Source organism: Pongo pygmaeus, chromosome 9, assembly GCF_028885625.2.
Source record: "Pongo pygmaeus isolate AG05252 chromosome 9, NHGRI_mPonPyg2-v2.0_pri, whole genome shotgun sequence".
Lineage (NCBI taxonomy): Eukaryota > Metazoa > Chordata > Mammalia > Primates > Hominidae > Pongo > Pongo pygmaeus.
This window is the reverse complement of record NC_072382.2, coordinates 114,000,173-114,022,849: the sequence shown is the minus strand read 5'-3', so window position 1 is coordinate 114,022,849 and position 22,677 is coordinate 114,000,173. Positions and strand designations below refer to the sequence as shown.

At 45.8% G+C, this 22,677-nt stretch overlaps 1 long non-coding RNA gene across 1 annotated transcript; it reads right to left on the bottom strand.

Moving 5' to 3' along the window:
* Positions 1 to 7,052: 7,052 nt before the first annotated feature.
* On the bottom strand, positions 7,053 to 10,744 carry LOC134740339 (uncharacterized). The gene is made up of 4 exons (XR_010127737.1): positions 10,504 to 10,744; positions 9,609 to 9,694; positions 8,277 to 8,482; positions 7,053 to 7,321 (listed from the first exon to the last, which is right to left on the bottom strand). It is a non-coding gene; the product is annotated as an uncharacterized LOC134740339 (long non-coding RNA).
* Between the last annotated feature and the right edge of the window lie 11,933 nt (positions 10,745 to 22,677).

Sequence of the window (22,677 nt, the reverse complement as noted above, 5' to 3'; positions counted from 1 at the left end):
TCTAACCTCAGTCTCCATCCCTCACCCTATGGTTTCCTCATCCCACTGAGCAAGGCCTGGGATGGGCAAGAGTCCACTGCAAGGGACCAGACAAGCCCCACAGCCCATTATTTGGGACTTCGAGCTGCCAGCTCCCTGCAGCCTCCCCAGTTCACTTCCACATTCTCATCAGCATGCTCCTCGCTGTCAGGCTGCTTTACTAGAGGCACGATTTACATTACACATCAACAACCTAGTGCCACAGGCAGCAAAGGCAGAGACTCATGATAGGCAGTGCCTGGGTCTGGCAGATGATGAGATGGGTGAGCTTGGGCCCCTCAGGACTCTTTTGCATGGAGAGTCGGTAGGAGCCTGCTGGTGTGCCCGTTCCATCCCACGCCTCAACCATAGGGAAATCTCATTCATTCCCCAACCACTCTACTCACCCTGCTGCCACCAGCTCCTTCTTGACCCACTAGGGCACAAAAAAAAAATTGCTTTTTGCTCTTGAGGAAGATGCAAAAGCCTATAGTTCCTGCAGGCCCCACATTCCCTCGCTCACAGGGCAGGGGCTAGACAGGCAGCATTTGTTAGTGTCTCCCATCAAAGTCACTTTCTGACCTGGCTGTTCATCTCTAACCTGCCTGTTCCTGTCTGCCAGTCTGTCCTCCAAAGGCAAATGGAGAGCAGCAAGGCTGCCTTTCAGCCCTCTGGGTGCTGCTTTCCCTCTCCTAAACATCTAAGAAGACAAGCGTTCATTGAGCCCCTCTTCTCTGTCAAACCAGCAATAACTCTGTCAAAGAAACCTGCAAAAGGGGCCCACATGCCTGTAATCTCAGCACTTTGGGAAGCCAAGGCAGGTGGATCACTTGAAGTCAGGAGTTCGAGACCAGCCTGGCCAACATAGTAAAACCCCATCTCTACTAAAAATACAAAAATTATCCAGGCATGGTGGCATGCACTTATAGTCCCAGCTACTTTGGAGGCTGAGGCAGGAGAATCGCTTGAACCTGGGAGGTGGAGGTTGCAGTGAGCTGAGATGGCACCACTGCACTCCAGCCATCAGAGTGAGACTCCATCTCAAAAAAAAAGAAAAGAAAAGAAAAGAAACCTGCAAAAGGTTTCAAAGTTCAACAAATAGGAATGCAAGTTCTGGTCCTAGAGCCTGCTTGCTGTGCATTCCTGGGTGAGTCATTACTCTTTCTGATTTCAATTACCTAACCGGTACCATAGAGAAAATCATGTGTACCTTGCAGGGTTGTTCTGTGGCTCAAATGAGATGATATCTATAAATCACTTAGTGCCACGTACAGCACACACTGGATATTCAATAAATGCTTAGTTCCAACCTCCTCGATAATAGAATGATTGCTTATTGAGCATACTAGTCTCTGATGTGGGCACCTTACCTACGTCATCTAATTTAATCTCACAGTAAACCTATAAGGCAGCAATCTTCATCCCTTTACATGTGAGGAGACTAAGGCTTAGGGAGGTCAGGTAACTTTTGCTCAAGGTCATACAGCCAGGAAATAGCAGAGCAGGACTCAAATCTTCTGATCCCAAACACCAGACTTTCTGGTCTTCACAGCACAGCCTCCCTCCTGCCTTGGCAGACCTTAGAACTGGGCTGACATCGACAAATGGGGCAACTGGAAGGCACCGGCCCTGGCACCAGAAGCAGTGCTGGAAGGAAACTCAGTCTGGGAGCCACAGGAGCAAATCCAGTCGTGGGAGGGAAGGGGCACCGCGGCTCAGGGTGCAACCACACAAATGGGTGGAGTCCCACACCAGTGTGGCTGGGGAGTGTGAGTGTGAATATCAGTTGTCCACTTGACTGGACTGAGAGAGGCCGAGGTGGCTGGTGAAGCATTGTTTCTGGGTGTGTCTGTGGGGGTGTTTTCAGACGATGTGAACTTGGGAGTTAGTGGACTGGGAGAGGAAGACCCACCCTCAAGGGGGAGGACACCATCCAGTCGGCTGCCAGCCTGGCCAGAGCAAAGCAGGCAGAGGAGGGGGGCATATTCACCTTACTGAGTTTCCTCTCCGCCACCCCAGCCCCTCCCTCTCTCCTTTCCCACACGGGATGCTTTGCTTTCTCTCCTCCTGCCCTTGGAATCAGACGCCAGTCCTTTGGCCTCTGACTCTGGGACTTGCACCATCAGCCTGCCGGGGGCTCTCAGGTCTTCAGCCTCAGACTTGGGGCTGCGCTGTGGGCTCACCTGCCTGCTCATTCCTGGTTTTGAGATTTCAGATTTGGACTGAGCCAAGTTACCAACTTTTCTCATTCCCCATCTTGCAGAAGGCCTGTCATGGGACCCTTGGAGAACCCTAATACAAAGAGGGTGGGGAGAAAGGCAGGGGGTCCATGTGGAAAGGGGAGAGTCCACCTGAGCACAGCTGGGGATCCTGGGTCAGGTGACACCCAGCCCTGCAGGTGGTCAGTATCAGGGAGGTGTTGCTGTTCAAAGGTAGTTCCAGGACCAGCAGCACCACCTGGTCGCTGATTAGAAATGCAGAATCTCAGGCCCTCCCAGACCTCCTGGTTCAGAATCTGATGTTTAACAACAGCCACGGGTATTTCTTATGCACATTAAAGTTTGAGAAGCAATAGGTCAGAAGGCAACTGGTCCCCTGCCATGAATTTGGGGAAAGCAGAGAGCAGTGGTTCTTAACCTTAGCTGGACTTGTTATTCAGATACTTGTCCAGATTACAGTGACAATAACAAAATCCAGCCCACGGGGTTGCTTGTGAAGATCAGTGGTCCGGCACCCATGAACACCCTTGCAAACTAAAACGTGCTCTAACAGTGGTACCTACTCTTTTTGCTTTTCCTGTCACATTTCCTCTGCTGCTTCAAAACCAAAGGAAGTGAGGCCTCATTTCTTCAGGTTTTGTTATTTAGTTTAACCCTATTTCATCCCACAAAGTCCGCAGAAGGCACAGAGGAGAAAATCACCCCCTGGACCTGCCTTACTTCTGCTGAGTCCCTGCCTACTGCAGTTCTTCTCACCTCCTCCTCCACCCACCATGGTACGTGACACACTGCAGGAAGAGGAGAAAACGCCAACAGGTCTGATCTCCCAGGTGTAGAGATTTACAAAGCAGTCTGCACTTTTAACTAAAAGTCTTGTCCAGGATACGCACAGACATTTATCATGTGGGCAGGGCCTAGCACTGTGGTTGGATCTCAACATGGAGTCTCTTCTTTGATGTCAGATCAGGATGGGCCAACTGCAAACTGAGACAGGAGGGTCTGCTGGAAAAAACAGGGACCTGGAGAAGACCTGTGTTTAAGCCTTAACCCCAGCTCTGCCTCTAACTTACCTTATATGATTCGATGGATTACTTAATCACTCTTTCTATGGTCCCACCTCTCCTGCTGCTGTCAAACCTCATATCTCTATTAACCATTGGAATTTTGTTAGAAAGTGATGAATAGTCCATGCAAAGGCATGTAATAAAGAATGTCTTATATTTATAGAAATTTGATCATATTTAAAGCACTTGATAAGATGATAAACAAAGAAAATATTATCCCCATTTTACTAATTTAAAAACTGATATTTGGGTTGATTTGTAAAATTGCCCAAAGTCTTGAAGTTTTACATGAAAGGCAGTGTCAAGAACAAAATCTGAACTTCTGACCCCTAGGCCAGTGCTCTCCCTACATTGCTAACTTCAGCGGAATGCCATTGCATGTATCTATGAAAAACCTATTTCCATTTCTACCTGCATAGAAAAAAGTAACGGTGGCAGAAGGGCCACGTCCACTTTGATTGGTCCTGCTTTGGAACTGAAGGAAGACTTTGGTTTCCAAATAATGTCTCTGCTAGAAAGAAAGTTTGCAAAATGGGGATCTCTCATTAAAGAGTCTTTCTGATTAGAGAGGAGTGGGAACAAGGCCAAGGAAAATGTAATGGGAGTCAGCTGGAGATGCAGGTGTGCGGTCTTATAAATTACTCAACAGTTCTTCACGAGAGCCCCCCAAGACCGCACAACACAATGGGAAGATGAGTGCTCCACTCTGCCCAAGGAACACATGGCCAGGAACTCCTGCTCCCCTTAGGATTGGGTCTAGGGGGTTTGATTCCAAAAGCCAAGAGTGGCAGGGACTTACCAAGTTCACGATAAGCCCCTTTCTCTGACAACTGCCAGTAGTCATGCTTGTACCGTCTCATACACAGACAGACATCCATATCGACTGGACTAGAGTGGTCACGTGACCCAAGCCCATCCAATTCTCTCTCTCCCTGGGAGTCTGAAATTAGAACTTAGAGGCATCTAGTTAATCTGAGCTGGTTACTTGGATAAACAAGAAGAAAACTCAGGAGCTATGGGGCATCCATTTTACACCACGCACGTGAGGAGCAAAGTCACATGTATACCCTGTACAGGAATTTGTTTGCAATTAATGTTTCTTTTACATGGATGCAGAGGAAAAGAATGAACAAGAACTATGGGCTCCTAACAGCTTCAGAGCTCCCAGTCTCACCTCTTAAAAGGCCCAATTGTCCTGGGATCTTGTAAGATATCCCAGTATCACAATGTACTCCTTCCCCTTCCCACATCCCCCTACCCCACAACTGGCTGTAGTTGGTTTCTATTATTAACAACCAAAGAACCTTGAATGAGACCCTAGGTAAAAGAAATTACCCACCATCTGATGACTGCTTGGCATGGGTACGAGCTACCAAAAAAGGTCTCACTCACCCTGCCTCCTCCAAAGGTGCAGGCAGCAATGAGATTTAGAAAAGCATTGGAAGGCAAACTTGGAGCCCATGGACACTTCATAAGTGGTTTAAGGCAAACAGAACATGACGAATAAGTAAACTGAACTCATTCCCAGACCTAATTTTTTTAAGTAAAATAAAATCAGGTCCACTTAGAGTTTAAAACGGCATTTGGCTAGAAGTTCCTGACAAAGTATCTCCAAACTTCTCCCTAAATTATTTATTATACAGAAAAATGACAAAAACTCACAACAGTAATGAAAATGAAGACTAACAACCTGTTACCAGAATCTAGAAGGAATTCCTACTAACTAAATAAAGCTGCTAAAGCCGAGCTGCATTGAGACAAACAGTCCATGCTTCGCCTTAGAAAACAGAACAGCATAATCGTCTCGAAAGATGATAGACATTTTCTTTCTCTCCTACTGTCTACCCCCAGTTCAGAGACCGAGGACCAAGCCAAATGAAAACCTGGCTCTCTATTATGACTGCTACTCTTTGGAGGAGCCAGAGAACTATTCCCTCTCCCTCTATCTACATCCATTCATAGAATGCAATTACTGGGAAACCACAGAGCAGGAAGGGGAAGAGGATTAGCAATGGCACGTCATGTTTTGGAAGGCATTTTTTCCACACAGCATGCCTTACAGGAAGCACAAAGGTAGTTTGTGCTGGAGAGTAAGATTTTCACATCCCCCATCAGTTCTGGTTGTTAGAGAAGAGGCAGAAGAGGTAGGGGGAGATCCCACACCAGTTCAGCAGGGCTGCACAAGATGAATGCCCTTCAATTCTGGGGAGCTGTGCACAACTGCCCTTCAGCTACAGACCTAGGAATAGGGCAGTGAGCAAAGCCAAGGACAATCCACACAGTCTACACTTCCTTTTTTAGCAAGCAAGCACCAAGGCTCCATGGAGCTCTACTTGCTTAAAAGTAAACAATGTGCCAGGCGGGAAGAGGGGATATAGGGGAGGGAACCCTCATGAGGCCTATGGAAAAACAGCATTCACCATAAGAGAATAAGGGAAACAGAGCATCACCCAGAAGACTAAGAAAAAGAGCACAGTTCTGAAGATAACTTACTATAGAAACCAGAAGAAAATGTTTTAAAATTGGCATTTATAATATAAAAACATAATATGGCCGTATGAAATTGAAACTGAAAACCATATATATATATACGCGCGTATATATACACATATATACGCGCGTATATATACACATATATACGCGCGTTATATACACATATATACGCGCGTATATATACACATATATACGCGCGTATATATACACATATATACGCGCGTATATATACACATATATACGCGCGTATATATACACATATATACGCGCGTATATATACACATATATACGCGCGTATATATACACATATATACGCGCGTATATATACACATATATACGCGTGTATATCTGAAAACCATATATATACACACGTATATATACGTATATATATATATACGTGTATATACACGTGTATATGTGTGTATATATACGTGTATATATATATGGTTTTCAGATATATATACACACATACATATATACACATATATACACACGTATATATACGTATATATATACACATATATACACACGTATATATACGTATATATATACACATATATGTATATATACATATACGTATATATATACACATATATACGTATATATACACATATATACGTATATATACACATATATACGTATATATACACATATATACGTATATATATACACATATATACGTATATATATATATACACATATATATATACACACACACACAAATACATATAGATATATAGATATAGAAAACAAGCTGAGTTAAACTGATATCAGGATAAGCTTCAAAGACTGGCATGTGAGATGACATTTTAGGTTCTTACAAAAGTGTGATGGGGGGCCGGCTCCCTTGTTTATGTTAGACCTAGTTGTGATTCTTTTAAAATAAACAGTGAAGCAAAACTTTTAGGATATCAAGAGAAAGCAGTTAGCTAAAAGAGTGGAGTTTTAAAAAATATGTCATCCAAAACAATATTAAACAATATTCACATATGATCCACTCAGACTTCAGCCCCTTACTACTTGTAAGTGTTCTTCCCTCTGCAAAAGTCTGAGCAAATCAGACCAGCACACACCCACTGGAGAATAATGGTATTCTAAAGCTGCTTCTTTTTTTTGGCAGAAATGATGGGACTGTTAAAATTCAGTAATGATTTTATTACCTCATTTGAGATCGTTTCATTGTCCAAGTTATTCTCTTTTTTCAGTAGCTACAGCAAATTGGTTAAGAAAGCAAAATCCAGCAGTTCCCATACAAATATTGCAAGAATTTTGTTAAAATATTTTAGGGTACATGGTGATTTCAGAATACATATTATCAGAGTACCTTTAGCTGCTGTACAAATACATCCAATGTTTGTATCTTGGCTGAAGTACAATAAAAGCTTATCCGTCACTTACAAAAGAGCTCAAGGCCAATGTTCCCGGTTGGCAAGAGCAGCTGTCCACCCTGAGCACCCAGGCTAACAAAGGTTCTGCCACCTTCACCATGAGGCCCCAAGGTTGTCACTGTCCTCTCATGGCACTCAGCTGGAAGGGGGGAAAGAGAACAGATGACAACTCATTAAAGGCTCTTATGGGGAAGTCCTATATGTCACACACATCACCTCCATTCACATTCTACTAACTAGAATACAGTCGCAGGGTAAATATTAGAGGCTTCAGGCTTATGAAAGAGAATTTGGCCAATGGACTCCAAGAAAAGATATAAAGGAAACTGGTTGTAATAAGAGAAAGATATTCCCAAGAAAATTAAATTATTAAACAATAATTAAAATTCATATAGGAAGCAGTAAATGAGTGGAATGGACATGGCAGAAAACTAAGGAAGTGTTATAGATGGCAAACTGGAGGAACACTTTCAGAATGCCAAGAAAGAGAACCAAGAATTAAAACTATTTCCTTAATTCTAAGATGTCTGCACTGCCACATCATCACTTATGAAATCAGGCCAAGTCTTGCAATCACTGGCATCTTAAAATCACCCTGGGCCAGCGAGCTGCCATGGTGAGGTCATCAAGACCTGGCCATGGGTGAACTTGGTCTCAGCTGTTCATGTTGTTAGCACTTTAATTGAGTTGTATACATTGTTGCAATTACATGTGAGTTTAATTGCCATTTAAAATGTCTTTTAAAAGATTACACTAGGGTTTGGCATTGAAACAAGAAGTTATTATATATGCAGAAAGGCGTGGAATTCAAGCAGCAGGATGTAATTTGATATTACTGAAGCAAATGTCTATTATTGGACCAACCACTGCAATTCTTTTTATTTTTTTTAAAGAAAAACTAAGTGCTTGACAGGACCCAAGAAAAGAAGGTATCTTTAAGTAGAAGCTGTGTTATGTTTTGTAACTGAGACTCATGCAAAAAGAATTGCCTGTCACATGCCAAACAATGCAACCAAAGGCAGGAGCAACTGCCAAGTCCCTCAAAATAGATGAAGTCTATCAAAATAAGAGAGAGAATGGTGTGAGCAACTTACCAATTTCACAGGACTGTAATCATGGCATTATGTCACAGTTTAATTGGCAGCATTTTTTCTTCCTTAGTTGTACATATAATAATAGTGCTTCTTACAACAAATACTAGCTTAGATTCAATAAAATACAGTACTTTAAAAAGAAGACGATAGCTGTGGAAGACCAGGAATAGAGATTGAGCCTAAGAGTTATGTTTCTGCAGAAGAATCTAGAACAATCAAAAGAGAAACAATAATTAAAGATATAATTAAAGAAAACTTTCCAAAAACGTACAGAAAGGGGAAACAGAGGAATGGACTCAGTTCACCAGGTTCCAGGTAAAAGTAACCAAGAGACACTCAAATCCAGAAATATCCTGACAAGTTTTTAAATTACAAGCAAATTTTTAAGTGTTTTCTATGTACATTCAGACCAAAAGAAAAAGGAAGGAAGAAAGGAAAGAAGGGGAAGGGGAAGGGGAAGGGAAGGGAGGGAGGGAGGGAGGGAGGGATGAAAATTGTGCTGACCGTTTTGTCTCTACTACAATGGAGCAGCAGCTTACAGAGTTTTGATATGGAAAACACTTAGATGAAAATTTTACTCACAAATAAGTTTTAGTTTTTGAAGACAGACAATCAAAAGAGCTCAGAATGTCTGCCACTCACATATTCTTTAAATCACTTTAAAATATATTTCAACTGCCCAAGTGATGACTTAAAATTACTCAAGAATGGAAAAAACAGTGTCAAAGGACTAGCAGTGAGTGTTGAAGCCAATTACACACAGAGAGTTGGTCTAAAATAATTGTTTAACTATGGTTACAAGACAGAATATGTGTCAAAAATACCCTAGAACCAAGAGACATACAATATCAAAAAATAATGCATGAATAATCTGATCCCAAGTCCACAAACTAATAAACTTTCAAATAGGAAAGGAGAACAGAGGGAAATAAAAGTGTACAGAATTCATCCTACACAGTTGCAAGCTTAAAAATACCATTTTATTCTTGACTTTAACAACCAGAGAAATATTGATTGGTGCTCACATCCATTTTTAGAAACTCATTACGTAGGAGAGTAGGGGCCTGTCCTTTAAAAGATAAAAACCTCACTCCTGCCTCAAGGTATTTACAGTTTGAAGATCTCTAACCAACACACAGGATAGGTTTTAATTTGTTACAAGAATAAGCAAATGTCAAAGTCCTTGAAGAATTTAAGGTTTTGTGCAGAACCAGCCCTCAAATGCTGTTTCAATCTTACTGCCCACCAGCATTTTCCATTCCTTCTGGTAAAGCCTCCTAAAACCTGGTATGAAAGGACAGTAGTTCCTGGTCACTGTGGTGCCCTCTGTACCTGACGGCAGGGTCCGCTTAATGTCAGTGGGCGTTGTCACAATCCATGAACCGGATTGTCCTTGTTTAACAGCATCACTGGTGTCACTGAGAATGAGACACACAAATTCGGATTGCAGGGAAGCTCTCACAGTAACCATTACACACACAGCACTGAGACCGGAAATCAGTACACAAATACCAGATATTTTCCTTCCAGAATTTAATTTAATGCTCACAATCACCATCTAAGTAGGCGGTATTTTTCCCATTTTACAGACGAGAAAACTGAAGTTTAGAAAGGCTGTTTTCCAGAATTACAGAGCCAGTCAACAGATGGCAGAGAGTGGTCTCCAAGCCAGGAATTTCTGGCTCCAAAGTTCACTGTACCTTACCACACCATTTTCTTAATTCAAAGAAAGAAGGTACAAGGAACAGAAATGGAGATAATAATTTTATAATTTATTGGGGTACTAGTAAAGATGCTGCCTCTTTTACAAAATGATAATCCAATGAACTGAACTAATCATACTGTGCTAGTACCCCATTAACCCTCTCTAAAACATTCACAGAGTGGATACAGGGCTGCTCCAGGGCCAATGAGATTTCTCTCTAAAGTAAATTTCCCAGGGAGTGCTCTGGTCTCTAAGGCTTGATTAGCAAGTACCAATTAATGCGCCTTCAGTCCTCTTTGTGTCTTGAGCACTGAGGGCTAACCCTTCCCTTGCCGACAAAGATGAGATTAAATCATTCTCACCCTAAAGAGTTCAAGTTCTAATGCACTGCTCCCTCCCAGGGCCTTGAATAGAGACCAATCTTTAGGACAAAAGAATGCATCTCTAATAGTGAAATGTCAGACGTCAGCAAAGGAGATATTTTTAAGTCACACATAGACACACACATTTTCCATGTCACACCTTATTGAGACAGTGGTTCCTCATCTGGTGCCGAGGACCGTGGCTCACCTCGGTGTCACCCAACTTAAGGTCTTGCCCCGCCACAAACCATGGGTACAGACCAAACCAGGGCTTGCCATGCCCGGGACACTGGTCCAACCCCGGCGCCCAGGCCTGCAATCCCTGGGAGGCGTGGGCTGCGGCTGCCAGCACCCCGAATCTGCCGCTGCGTCCCCGCGGCTCCCCCTCTCCGGTGTCCGCCCGGCCAGCCCAGGCGCCCGCAGGAGGGACCACGCCCACCCGGGGCCGCCCGCGTCCCCGCCCCCCGGCACGCACCGTGGCTGCCAGAGGGCCGCTGCTGCCACCTCCCGGCCGCGTCTGCCAGAACCGCGCTCAGCCGCCACGCCCCAGAAACCCTCACGGAGGACGCTCGGGTCCGAGTCCACTGGGCCTGGGAGGTGGTGACTGTCCAGGCAGGGGCTTCCTACGGAAAGAATCGTCTTCCTTTCGAGTCACTCACGCCGCGCACCCAGACTGGAGGTGGAGATGAGCGCTTCCAGCACCGACCTCCCCCAGGATTCCAACAGACACGTGCTCCACGCCCCTTCCCAGTCTTGGGGATCCGAAAAAGCCACACAGCCTGGCCCCAGGCACAACGTATAACAACTAGGACCCCCAAATCTGGGCAGGCCGGCTCCATTTGGGCCATCCTGGCTGCCTGAAAGAATGCGAGTTGGAGCAGAGATCTTTGAACTCAGATTCAAATGTCAGACCCACTGAATTAGAATCCTCTGGGCAGAGGCCAGGGAACTATTTTTGCAAAGTTCCCCCAGGTGATCCTAATGGTCAGGCAGGTTGGGGACCCTCCCAGTTACAAAATCTAGACGACCTTTTCAGGTTATCCACACAAGCACATAAACACACACCCCTGGGTCTATGAAAAGGCAACAATATAAGGTTGCGCGCTTGAAATGAGAAAGATTTCATGACAGCTCATCACCTAGCCCCGGAGTTTCTAACCTTGTCTGTTTATCATGCCCTTAATGTTTCAATGCTTTTTTTCACAGTAACCCTAGGCCTAAAGAAATACCTAACTGTTCTGTGTATTAAGTAGCTAGACCCAAGTAAGAAGTATTTCTGTCCTAACAACTTAGTAGCCACTAGAAAAAATAATGCATATAAACTAGAAAAAAAATTTATCTCATTCTTAGCCACAACTTCTCACTAATGGGATGTGTGTGCTTGTTGGGCACTGCGCAACTTCTCAAACCTTGGAATTGGATTAGACACTGCCGCCCTCATTTCCTATTCTATATTGATTTTCCCATGGTACGTGTTTTATGTCATAGCAAATGACAAAAACTGAAAATGTAGCTTCAGAAAAATATGGTTTTATCAAAAAACATGTAGGGCAGGCTGGGCATGGTGGCTCACGCCTGTAATCCCAGCACTTTGAAAGGCCAAGGCAGGTGGATCACTTGAGGTCAGGAGTTGGAGACCAGCCCAGCCAACATGGTAGTAGTAGAGAAACCCCGTCTCTACTAAAAATACAAAAATTAGCTGGGCGTGGTGGCACGTGCCTGTATTCTCAGCTACTCAGGAGGCTGAGGCAGGAGAATCTCTTAAACCTAGGAGGCAGAGGTTGCAGTGAGCCGAGATCACACCACTGCACTCCAGCCTGGGCAACAGAGTAAGACACCATCTCAAGGGAAAAAAAAAAAATGTAGGGCAATCTAATATTGAGTCTGCAAGCTATCCTGCACTACTTAGTAGTTTGCATGGAGCCCAAGAGAAGTTGATTGTCGCCTTTGGCCTTTAAAATATCCCAAAGAGCCCCTCTGAATCCACAGCAGAACCAAGTATCCCAAAGAGCCCCTCTGAATCCACAGCAGAACCAAGAACACCTCAGCACAGAGTTTGGGAACATGCATGGAACTTGCTCCTGCTCCTCTCCTCATCCCACACTCCCCAGGGTTCACAGTGCTCCTCCTGCAAGCATCTTCTTTCTTGCCAAATGCTTTCCCACCTCAGCACATTGTGCCCTTGCTCTTCTGTCTGCCCGGAACGCTCTTCCTCAGGTCTCCGCAAGCCCAGTGCCTTCTTGGCCTCCAGGTCTTGGTTCAAAGACCACCGTGCTCCCTAAAGCCTCTTCAGGCCTCCCACCAAATCACTTCTATCCTATGGGCCTGTTTCCTTTTCTCTGTAGCTTTTATCACTATCTGAAGTTATCCTGCTTAGTTTACTTACTTATTTTCAAGCTTCCCCACCAGACTGTGAACTTGGTGAGAACAGAGACTTTTGTTCATTACTGTTTCCCCAGAACCCGGAACAATGGTTAGCAATAAGTAGACAATAAACAATTGTTCAATGAATGACTGCAGCCACTACACTCAGCTCAGGGAGATAAAAGGTAAGAAGAACGTGCTTTACATGTGCTATCCCCTTGAATCTTCACAACACTCTGGAAATAGATACAAATAGACATGATTAACCCCGTTTAATAGATGAGAAACTCACATTCAAAGAAGTTAAGTGTTCAAAGCTGCACAGCTGAAGTGGCAGAGCTAAGATTCAAGTTCATGTCTACTTGACTGCAAAGGCTGCTTTTCATAAAATCACATTAAAATCATGTTGGATACCTTCGATACACACAATACATTTTTTTTTAAGACGGAGTTTTACCCTTGTCACCCAGGCTGGAGTGCAGTGGCGCAATCTCGGCTCACTGCAACCTCCACCTCCCGGGTTCAAGCGATTCTCCTGCCTCAGCCTCCCAAGTGGCTAGGACTACAGGCATGAGCCACTACACTGGCTAATTTTTGTATTTTTAGTAGAGACAGGGTTTCATCATGCTGGCCAGGCTAGTCTCAAACTCCTGACCTCAGGTAATCCACTAGCCTCGGCTTCCCAAATTGCTGGGATTATGGGTGTGAGCTACCGCACCCGGCCAACATCTATTTTTAAAAAAAAAAAAATTTAACCACATTGCCTCCCATTATCCCACTATCCACCTAGAAAAGCTAATAATAACAATGGCAAAGTCAAGAAATGTAGCCTAGGGGCCAATAGAGCCCCAGAGTCCTTAGAGAAACTGGCACACGTCAGCATTTCTCCACTCGAGGACTCAGCCCCTGCCTCCAGTAGAAAATAGCAGAGGTGCCCACCTGGGAAGGCCTTGCCTTTATTATTCCTCTGGCCATAGCTGGCCATACCAAGGAGACCTCTTGCAGACATATCTTCTGGCCTGGCCCATGTTACCACGTAAACCTAATGACACATGTAACTCTCATTGCTGATTACAACTGCCGAGCTCCTGTTGATCATCATGACAGGTAAGAGGTGAATACACACGCAGCTGCAATCAAGGACATGATGAGCACCTACCCTGACCTCTGCATGTCACTGGGTGCTCAGGTCGCCCACATTTTAGACAGTCGCTGATTGGAGCAAGGATTATCAGGCCACACTCATCTGCATCCCCCAGGAAATGCTGGGTTGCCTTGACCCCCTGGGAGGAACTATGAAGGGTCCCCACAGGCCAGAGCTTGGGTGGCTGGACACTGAGTTGGAGACCCTCGTACAAAGAAAGGGAGATTAAAATTTGTTCCGTAAAGTCAAGGGATTTGTGTTTGTCAATTTCCCCTCTTCACATAGCTTGGTTTCCCCATGTTGCTCTTAAACAGGGTGGTTCAGGCAAGAAAAGAAATCAACTCTTCCCTCCTCACCTCTATACTCCCCTTGGCCTGGCCCAGCTATAACTTCTGCTTATTCAAGACTCAGTAGTGTTGGTGCCACCTCCAGAAAGCCTGTCCTGGCCCCTGAGACCTCTCCTCTGTGCTCAGAATAACCCCCATACATCACTGGATCCTGGTACTCGCCCTGCTGCATTATAATTATCTAAGTGTGGGCCTGCCTCCCATCCGGGCTGTGAGCTGAACTGAGGTGGGAACTGTGACCTATTTACTGTCATGTCTCCAGCTAACACCATGCCTGGCACAGAGTAAGTGGAATAAATCTGGGCTAACGGAGTTGCTGGATTACCAGACTACATGTTCTGACAGGTAGTTGGGAAGATAGGATTATCATAGTTCTAGTCTCTGTGCTGCTGACATTCACAAGCTCTTGGAAGACCTTAGAAGTCATCTAGCCTCGTGCACAGGTTCCCACATCATGAGGTCCCTGCACCTGGCAGGAAGGGTGGTCTGCCAGAACTACAAAGGCCAAGGGAACAACTTCTCAGGAAAGCCTTGGCCACAGGCTACTCTCATTTCTGAAGGCTCTGAGCCTGTCTCACTGACCATTTAGTACAAATTGTTCATGACTCAACTTCATTATCTTCTACCCCGTATAGGAGCCCCAGCCTCCTCGGCTCTGCATCAGGTCATTGTTACCGCTCCCTTGTGGGCTTGCCATGTCACCTCCACAAGCAGCAGCAAAAATCACTTGCCAGAAAAAATGTCAGAAAAGCAATTAACATGAGCCTGGGTAGCAAGAAAGAAGCAACACATGAGAACAAAGGAGATGGCTCCTCCCTGCAAAGTCTGTGATTGCCTGCCGAGGAAGCCAGCTCCAGGAGACCTGGGGATTGGGCTTGAGCCATCAGCTTCTGCCCCTGGTGCTTTATTTCAGAAGCACCAGCATCCCTTTAATCCTGTGCAGGAGGCTTGACTGCTGTGGGAGCCCAAAGGGACCACCTGAAGCCGGTGATGAGAGGGACTGCAGCTCAGGAGAAAGACAGAGTCTTCCCCACTGCCTGCTGAGGAATGCAGCTGCTCTGCAGCTGAACTTGGAGAGGCGAGAAAGAGAACAGACATTTAGGAAACGAGAGGTGACCCAGTGTCTGAACCCTGAAGGTCATGGGGAGATACAAGAGACAGAGAACAGGCCGGGCATGGTGGCTCACGCCTGTAATCCCAGCACTTTGGGAGGCCTAGGTGGGCAGATCACGAGGTCAAGAGATTGAGACCATCCTGGCCAACACGGTGAAACCCCGTCTCTACTAAATATACAAAAATTAGCTGGGCATGGTGGCACATGCCTGTAATCCCAGCTACTCGGGAGGCTGAGGCAGGAGAATCCCTTGAACCCGGGAGGCGGAGCTTGCAGTGAGCTGAGATCGCGCCACTGCACTCCAGCCTGGTGACAGAGCAAGACTCTGTCTAAAAAAAAAAAAAAAAAAAAGAGAGAGAGAACAAGGAGGGAGGGATAGACAAAGAGACACAAACACAAAAGGAGAGACGAAAGTTGACAACTTTAAAAAGAATTTTTAAACAGAAGGAGTTTTCACCATTAGTGAGAGTGTGAGGGGCCTCCCTGAGAATGGGGGAGGATTATGAAAGCATTACCAGAATGTTGTAGATCTCACCCCTGGAGACCACAAAGTCAGACCACATTTACATTCAGTTCCCAAATTGTGATCATCTAAGCTCTCACCAAGCTGTGGCAGCAGGTCCTGCAGCCTTCTCTGAGAGGCAGCATAGCTTCAGGGACTCAGGAGCCAGCCCCGAAGCGGAAGTCCCTCCGCTGCGGCCCCCACCTCAGGCTGCCACCATGGCACCCACGAGCTCACCATCTGCAAGGCACGGCTGCCCTCCACCACGGTTTTCACCACCACTGCCACTCTGGTACCTAAGGAAGACCTGCCCTGACCCCTAATTCTCAGTCCTTACTATGGGATCCATCCTTCCCCAGTACCACACTTCTCCCATGAATTTCCTCAAGAATTGGAGGCGGCAGAAGGAACCTGTGTGGGCCCTAGAGCAGCCTAAAGCCCCTGACCCACCTGCCTTGTACCTCATGCCCAACGGCTTCACAGGGCCAGGGTCAGTCATCTCCCACCATAGAAATAGCTGACACCTTCGCGCCCTGGAGCCTGAATCTGAGGGAGATGTGGCTGCCCCTTAGCCTACGGCCCCGGGTCTTGGGGGATGATGCAGGGTTCCTGAGTGACCCTGTGGAATCAATGAGCTCACCTACTCCCAGAGAAAGCTAAATGAGGGAGAGAAATAATCCACAACATTTTTTAAACCACTGTATTCTTGGATGTTTTTCTTACAACAGCTTTGCCTCGCACCCTAACAAATAACAAGAGCAGGCAATTTTCTGGCAGGAGTCACATCTGATTTCAGCTCACAAGACAGCCAGCCCTCCAATCCTGGGGTTCCATATCTGAAGATTTAGCCAACTGCAGATAGAAAATATTCCCAAACAAACCAAAAATATATATAACAATAAGAAAACACAGGCCAGGCATGGTGGCTCATGCCTGTAATCCCAGCACTTTGGGAGGCTGAAGCAGGCAGATCACCTTGGGGTCGGGAGTTTGAGACCAGCCTGACCAATATAGAGAAACCCTGTCTCTACTAAAAATGCAAATATTAGCTGGGCGTGGTGGTGCACACCTGTAATCCCAGCTACTAGGGAGGCTGAGGCAGAAGAATCGCTTGAACCCAGGAGGCGGAGGTTGCAGTGAGCCAAGATCGCACCACTGCACTCCAGCCTAGGCAACAAGAGCGAAACTCCGTCTCGAAAAAGAAAAAGAAAATACAAATTAAAAACCCACTAAAAAAGCTATTTACATTGCATCAGGTATTATAAGTGGTCTGGAGATGATTTAAAGTATATGAGAGAATTGTAGGTTATATGCAAATACCACACCATTTCATATCAGGGACTTGAGCATCTATGGATTTTGGTATCTGCAGGCAGGGAGTATGTCCCGAAATCAATCCCCTGTGGACACTGAGGGATGACTATGATGATAATACCCTCTAAGAATCAACTTAATATGAGTTGGTGGTTCCGAGCAGGTACTGGGCACTCCCAGTGAATAAGAAAGTGTCCTCAGGGCCTCCCTCCACATCACCTAGTAGAGACAAATGGGGCCTTTCTCTTTGTTCCAACAGCTTAATCACTTCTTTCTTTCCACTTTTTGCATCCCCCTCCCCTGCCCTTCAAGCACAACAGCAAATCCAATGAGGGACCAGCCCACACTCAACAGCTACACTAACCAGCTGAGTGACCTTGACACCTGCTTCTCAATCAAGGGCTGGACTAGATCTGTGGCTTTCAATCCCGGCTGTGCATTAGAATCACCAAGGGACCTTTGAAATACTGAAATGCTGAGTCCCTCATCAGACCAACTAAAACCAGATTTCTGTGGGGTGGAGAACCTTTAACTTGGAAACTAAGTCCAGTTCCCAGATTAATTTCATCAAATGGTGCTGTTCTGGTCACAATCCAGCCCATGTAGCCTTCGCTGGACTTATAGCCCAACACCTGGGACAGTCACAGGTATCACACATAGTAGATGCTCACTTTTCCTTCTAAGAGGTTGCTGTCATTGTGGATAAAATTCCATGTTTCCTGCATTTGATTTCAGAATACATGAATGGAACTTTAAGAAAGAAAAAAAAAACTAAGTTTGGTCACTTTTTACTCCCGTGGGGTCTTCAAAAGACTTGTGTAGCAGAGAGAACATGGGCTTTGGAGTCATTCAGACTGGGTATGAATTCCAGCTCTGCTCCTCCTTCACCATGTAACTTGGGCAAGTGATATACCGGCTCCCCTTGTAACCAACATGGTCACTTGAATTACAGGTGAATAGCATTTCCTGATTGCAAATATGCAATTTGTGCAGCCCAAAGCAGCAGCTGCAGCTGAACCTCAGCACCTACTTTTCTTAGCTGTAAAATGAAAGTAGTAGCGGTTACAACACAGCTTTCATGCAAAAATATGAACAATGTAAGTAAAATAGTTAGCATAGCCCCAGCATATAAAAATGCTCAAGAAATGCTAATTTTCTACCACTTTTACCCCCAAAGTTTTCTATATCCCCAAATCTATGCATCTGTGTCCTCTGAATGGAAGGCATATGAGGGGCTCCTATTGAGTGGCCACAGGAGATCTCTGCAGGACACTCGCAGATGCAAGGCAGGCTGAGATGGACGTGGTGTGCAGCTTGATCCTGGTAAGGCAGCTACTAACAGCATTGCAAGTTTTGCATTGCACAACTGTTGGGCTCCTTTCACATCATGGTCATCATAGGTTTTTCTAGTTCCTACAGCAGTTTTCTAGAAGATGTCAGTGGCGTGTCTGAAAGAAATGGTACCATTTTCCAAATTCAACCAAATTTGCCCTGTTGACCAGCTGTAGGCTGCCATCCCCACTCCCTAGCTCCTCTGCCTTAATATGATATTGGACCTCATCACCCAACCAATCTGTCCACAAAGTAAGTCCTGATGACACCCCTCTCAGGGGCACACAAGCCATTCTTTGTGCCTCTCCTTGAAATTGACCATACAATGAAAATGAGAAACACAGCAGGACAAATGGAGAAGATGAATCCCACCACAAGATGTCCTGAAACTTCCATGCTGTTGGGAGCTCCCAGCCCCCTTCAATGCAGACCAAATCACCCAGCTCCCAGACAAGGGCTCCAACTCACAGCTGCTACATGTGAGCTCCCAGATGGGATAGCTCTATAATGTGCTGCACCTACATCCCCATTTAGAGGAAACCACCTGCCCTCATCCCCTGCCACAGGTACTCCCCAGCAGGGCAGTTCTGTTTTATGGCACACTCTCCCCTGCCCAGCTAATTGCAACAGGAAGCAGACTCCCAAACGGCTCATTCATTGGCTGGCTAGAGACTTTTGATGTGGCCCAGCACCTGAAAAGGGGGAAGGGCACATCAATTAGATTTCTATCTCAGAAAGCAAAACTGGAAAATGTCAAGAAAATCAGTCCGTTGGTGGCGGGAGCCAAGGCTGAAATGTCATGGAGTGCAGCGAGTGGAGAGAGGCTGAAGGGACCACAGTGAGTGAGGGGTAAACCAAAGTTATGAATCAGCAGAGGCCGTGATGCAGGAAAAAGGCAGGTGCAGAAAACAAGGCAAGGGAGCTGCCAGTGGCAAGTGGAGAATGGAGGACATGCTCACAGAAGCCAGGTCGCCTTACTGGGGGAGAGCCAGAGCAAAGATCCAGGACTCCTGCTGGAGTGTAACCTCAGATCCAAATGCAGGCTCTGTGGACATTCTTGCTCCCTTGTTGCTCCCTTCTCCTTCCAACTACCTCCCCAACTTCACTTGAACTGGTGTGTGAAGGCATCTGCTTATTGCAGCTTAAAGAACCCAGCCAGGCACGGTGGCTCACACCTGTAATCCCAGCACTTTGGGAGGGCGAGGCAGGCAGATCGCTTGAGTTCAGGAGTTCCAGACCAGCCTGGGCAACATGGCAAAACCCCATCTCTACAAAAAATGCAAAACAATTACCCAGGTGTGGTGGCACATGCCTGTAGTCCCAGCTATTTGGGGGGCTGAGGTGGAAAGTGGAATGATCGCTGGAGCCCAGGAGGTCAAGGCTGCAATAAGCCAAGATCATGCAACTGCACTCCAGCCTGGATGACAAAGTGAGACCCTGTCTAAAAAAATAAATAAATAAAAAATAAAACAAACCTCAATTCAACCATTAGCAAGTAGAGATGAACAGAGAAAGTCACACACACACAGAAAGCCAATCAATAAGGAAACCACCTAAAAGAAGAACAATTATTCTAGAGTTTCTGGGAATAATACTAATTAACGTGTATAACCATTTGCAAATTTTGGCTTAGGATAATCATGAGAAACACAGAAATTGAATCTGAGTTCTGTCTCACCAGTCACCATTGCAGAATCAGTTCATTTTAGTCAGAAGGCGAGATAGGGGACTTTGCAATCTACAGCTCACCCTGTCACATCTCAGTGGATCTTTTTGAGGTGGGGGGAAAAAAAACCCTTGAGAAGCGAGGGCTAGGGGAAGGGAGGAAAGCATCTTGAAATAGACCATGGTGGCCACTAGAGGGAGATGCTACCTTGTGAAACATTTCACGGCCCGCTACTTCGAGGGAGAGTTCTCAGCTGAGACCAGAGAACGTGAAGGCACCTGCTCACCTTCCTCCTCTTTTAGAGACGAGATGAGGCAGCATCCTCTCTGGAACCGAACGGGATCTCCTCCGCGTTGGTGAAGACAAGACCATGTTCTACAAAGTTCATGCATAACCCATCGTTCCTGCGGACCAAGGCAACAGGAATGACCATCGTCTGGAGGGGCCGGCTGAAAGAGAGCTGGAAAAAGAAATGTCTAATGCTGCCCTCAAACAGCTGAGAGAATACGAAGAAGGGCCACATTTGCTATGCGCGGCTTCAAATGGCGGAACTAGGGCCCATGGCTGAGAGCTACAAGGAGAAACCACTCAGTACAAGAAGGGCTCCTTGGAAACACAGCTGACCAAATTGTGGAGTGGATCCAGCTGACACTGACCATCTGTGGGTGTGGCATAGATGGGCGACCATACTGTGTGGGCAGTTGGTCTCACCGCCTCTAAGATCCCTTCCATCTCTGAGAACCTGCAGGAAGAAGTGGCCTTGCGACCCCCACCCGCCCCGCCCCGCCCCGCCCCGCCCACGCCGAGTGCTTCTTTGCCGGCCATCCTACCGCGTGCCACCAGGGTGCGCCGCTGCTCTGGAAGACGCTTTACCACTGAGGTTTCAGAACCAATCCCTGAGAGCCAAGTGCCCACCCTCAACCAAAAGACCACCTGTTAGGTCGGGATAGCACAATGAACCTGGATTGGTTGCACCTCCGCTATTCCAAACACATTGCAATAGTACGTAAAGTATAAAAAGAGAAAACCAAAAGATATAGTTCCTGCCCACTGCCATGGCTCACACCTGTAATCCCAGTGCTTTGAGAAGCCAAGGCGGGAGGATTACTTGAGGCCAGGAGTTTGAGATCAGCCTAGGCAACAGAGCAAAGCCCCGTCTCTACCAAAAAAAAAAAAAAAAAAAAATAGCCAGGTGTGGTAGCAAACACCTGCAGTCCTAGCTATTTGGGAGGCTGAGGAGGGAGGATCGCTTGAGACCGAGTTCAAGGTTACAGTAAGCTGATTATGCCAATGCACTCCAGCCTTGGGACAGAATGAGCACTTGTCTCTAAAAAAAAAAAGATATAGTTGGGATGAAAAAAAATATGTATGAATATCTCTTTGGATCAGAAAAGGAAGATAAACCCAAAGCAGTGAGCAAGGCTGAAGCTCCAGGACGGCTGTCCAGTGCTACCTGGGGTTACAAATCCCTGGGGAGCCATGGACCCGGGGAGGGGAAGGACAAAGCCTCCCTTCCAGGAACTGAGCCAAGCCACCCACTGTGCTGTCTCCAGTATCTCCTGTCACCAGCCACCTTCATGAGGCGTTTCTAGACCTGGGGTTCAGAGGGACAGGAGGAAGCAACTGCAAAACCTCTAGACAGGTGCAGTTGAACAATCAGAAGAGAAAGAAGAAAAAATCCAAAAGCCTCCCATTCCACATGAGCCTGCAAATCCAAAATCACAAAACACAGGAAGAACCTCATGCTAAGCCTAGCAGCCAGCAGCACCAACACTCTGAACATGAATCAATCCAGACAAAATCAGTTTTCAGAAGCAGCGTGACATACATGCATACATTGAGGCTGATACGAGAAAAAGGAAGCATAATGCTGTCATCCACACAGGGTGAATGTCCAAATAGCACATGCCGCTGGCCTGCTGGGGAGCACCCCTTGGGGTCCACTCACAGAGAGGACCAAGAACACGTGTGCAGGTCCCCATGACCCTTTTCTCCTAGGTTAGCACTGTACTGCCTTGGAGGGGAAAAGAAGCAAAAGTTGCTTCCTGGGAGAGTCAGGAAGGGACATTCTACTGGCGACGCTAGTGGTTTGGGGCCTATCTGGGACTGAAGCAGCCCCTCCCTTGAGCCCCATGTCTTCAAAGAGAGACTAGTAGATTGAAAAAGTACTGGTTCAAGGAATGTGAAACCTGCTATTAATTGATTTATTACTTTAGACAAGTCACTTTCCTTCTCAGAGCTTCTGTTTCCCCAACAGTAAAATAATATTAAACAGATCATCCCTAAGATAAGGTTATCTTTGATAACCCAGGTAAGATTATCATTCTAAAAGAAATGAATCAGTAATTCATCTCTTTAATTCTTTCATTTTTAATACAAGCCTAGCACCATTTCTTTTCTAAGTACAGTATTTAATTTCTGGTTGTAATATTAATCTATGTTCATTAGTAAAAGGGAAAAACTCAAAGAAGGAAATAAAAATGACTGCAATGTCACCAGTTAGAGACAACACTGCTAACGTTTGCTGTAATTTCCAGTGATCTTTCTTTTA